The 3373-nt window shown below is 48.3% G+C and overlaps 1 pseudogene; it reads left to right on the plus strand.

The window, feature by feature from the left end:
* Positions 612-2713, plus strand: LOC109723725 (annotated as a pseudogene).

Here is a 3373-nt window from a genome sequence, read left to right on the forward strand (position 1 = left end):
ATCGTACTCGTAAGAATATAGTAGCCGGATTGTCAGTAGCAAACGGGCTCCGTTATCACTTATTTATTTTCGATGATTGACCCTCCAAATCGACGATCGGTACCGTTGAACATGATCTGTATTACTTGAAGTATTTAGAAATCAAATTTCAAATCTTTTTGACATCATTAGCTTAATTAGAAAAGTTTTCAAATTTTATACTTTTAATAGTCGTATAAGACGTTTTTTCGTTTAACTATATAAATATATCCAAATCAATTGAATTTTAATTAGAAAATTCTTAAACTATTTAGAACAAGATCTATACTCTTGATCTTGATTAAAAAACTTCTATTATCACTTTTTAAAAAATATTCATTTTCAGCTGTTCATTTTTATGTCCGCTTGATGGACAAGAGAACACTATTGAAAAAAAAATAATATTTGATTTCTAACTATATATTTCAAGTGGTATAGATTATATTCAACGATATTAATCGTCGATTTGGAGGCTCTATTATTAAAAATAAATGAATGACAACGAAGCTTGTTTACTACCGATAGCATTCCAGTCTCTCTCTCTATATATATTATATATTATATATTTATATATATCCTCAGCAATCTAGCACAACCACCCAAATTGCACTGTGCTCCCATTCTTCTCCAAGAAATTGAAAAAAAAAAAAAAAAATCTCATCCCACCATACAAAAACCAAACCACCACCATATTGTACAGAAACAGAAGAAGCAGAAGCAGAAACATAAACAGAAGTGCTTCTGTGCTTCTTATACTGCTGCAAAAGTAGTCGCTAGTGCAGCAGATCAGGGACCAAAAAAAAGAAAGAGAAAAAAAAGAAAGAAAGAAAGAAAGAAAAGAAGAATCAGACATGGAGGAGCCACTGAAATCGCTGTCTCTGGACTACCTGAACCTGCTGATCAACGGGCAGGCGTTCAGCGACGTCGCCTTCAGCGTCGAGGGCCGCCTCGTCCACGCCCACCGCTGCGTGCTCGCCGCCCGCAGCCCCTTCTTCCGCAAGTTCTTCTCCTACGGCGGCGGCGGCGCCGGCGACGCCGCCCCTCCGTCCCCCCCGCGCCTCCCCCCGCGGTCATCGCCGTCAGCGCCGTCAGCTACGAGGTGTTCCTCCTCGTCCTGCAGTTCCTCTACAGCGGCCAGGTCTCGCTCGTCCCGCAGCGGCACGAGCCCCGCAGCGACTGCGGCGACCGCGGCTGCTGGCACGCCCACTGCACTGCCGCCGTCGACCTCGCCCTCGACACCCTCGCCGCCGCCCGCTCCTTCGGCATCGATCAGCTCGTCCTCCTCACCCAGGTTTGTAATTAGCTTTTCTTCCTTCCTCCTTCATGCATATATACAATCTCATGATATCCCTCTAATTCTTGTACTACTGTTATGACGAGGTTTCCCAAAAAATCTAGGGTTTCAGATTCTTCTTCTTCTAAAAAATGAAAAGGGGTAGGATTATATGATTGGGCGATCACGACTAGTCTCCTCTCTATATTTTATGCAAGGAATGAGAGGCTAATTCGAATTCGAAGCCATTTTAATGAGCGGATTAATTGATCACTTGATGTGTGGTAGCTTAGCTAGCTAGAATCTCTGAGTTTAATGGATGTTCGTATATATGGTGGCGGTGGCGGTGGCGGTGGCGGTGGTGGTGGTGGTGCAGAAGCAGCTGGCGGCGATGGTGGAGAAGGCGTCGATCGAGGACGTGATGAAGGTGCTGCTGGCGTCGCGGAAGCAGGAGCTGCACCAGCTGTGGGCCGCCTGCTCGCACCTCGTCGCCAAGTCCGGCCTCCCCGCCGAAGTCCTCGCGAAGCACCTCCCCATCGACATCGTCGCCAGGATCGAAGAGCTCCGCCTCAGCTCCTCCCTCCGCCACCACCACCACCACCACCAGCACCACCAGCACCACCAGCACCAGCGTCGGCGCTCCGCAGCTTCCTCCCCTTCTTCGTCCTCCCCCTTCATCGCCTCCCTCGCGGGGCCCTCCGTCGACCTCGACGCCGCCGACCAGCACCACCACAAGATGCGCCGCATGCGGCGGGCGCTGGACTCGTCGGACGTGGAGCTCGTGAAGCTGATGGTGATGGGGGAGGGGCTCAACCTCGACGAGGCGCTGGCGCTGCACTACGCCGTCGAGAACTGCAGCCGCGAGGTCGCGAAGGCGCTCCTCGAGCTCCACGCCGACCCCACCGCGCGCACCGTCGACGGCGTCACCCCGCTCGACGTCCTCCGCAACCTCACCTCCGACTTCCTCTTCAAAGGCGCCGTCCCGGGGCTCTCGCACGTCGAGCCCAACAAGCTCAGGCTCTGCCTCGAGCTCGTGCAGTCGGCCGCCATGGTCATGTCGCGAGAGGAGGCTGCTGCCACCGGTGGCGGTGGCGGTGTCGGCGCGGCCGATCCCAACAGCGCGGCGATCTATCCGCCGATGGACGACACGGAGACGAGCGGCTTGGATTCGAGGATGGTGTATCTGAACCTTGGAATGGCGGCCGCCGCCGCCGCGCAATTGGGGTGCAAGATGAGTTCGGAAGGGGAGGAGAATGAGAGCAGCAGCAGCAGGTCGCAAGGAAGAGGGATGAACATCGGGCCACCCTCAATGTTTTCTTCCCTCGGGTTTCCTTAACTTGCCATATTAATTTGTAAGCCTACTTGAATAATTTGCTTAATTTGTTGGTTCTATATCTACAGTTACATTCAAATCTTCTCTTCGATCTCTCTGTGCCTTAAATATATATATATATTTAGCTACTACTGTGAAGTCATTAAGACTTCAGCTCAGCTCAGATGAAGAGCGCACTAACAGTTTAACAATTGGAGTTGAATTTTAGTTACTCATGACTTATTTCATTTGCATTTTTGTAATTCGAAATCTCTTTCACTGTTTAAAAAATAGTGGCGAGTGGTTGAAATTTAATTTTTAAATTTATTTTGTTAGTGCGTTCTTCAGCCTGAGTGAAAACTCAATATATGGAGGGATAGAAATGGTTCAGCTGCATCTAATAAGCAATGAGATGGAAGAGTTTCATATTTGTGCTTCTTCCTCTTTTAGTTTTTTTTCTTTGTTTCAAACTCCCCTCATTTTGGGGTTTTGGTGGGTATTGGCTCATGGGGAGCACTACCATGTGAGGGATTTGAAGGGGGAGACAATGAGAATCTAAGTAAGCTTTGAATGATGGAGGAGAGAACAGGTCAAACTTACTCTCTTGACACCAACTTTTGTTTTTATTCATGCTAGCTTGTAATATTTCATGGGCTTCTCATTTCTCTTGTGTCCCTTTTGATTTTATTTTATTCCCTATGTATTTATTTATTTTGCTCCCTCTCTCTCTCTCTCTCTCTCTCTCTCTCTCTCTCTCTCTCTCTCTCTCT

This window comes from Ananas comosus, linkage group 18, assembly GCF_001540865.1.
Source record: "Ananas comosus cultivar F153 linkage group 18, ASM154086v1, whole genome shotgun sequence".
Classification (NCBI taxonomy): domain Eukaryota; kingdom Viridiplantae; phylum Streptophyta; class Magnoliopsida; order Poales; family Bromeliaceae; genus Ananas; species Ananas comosus.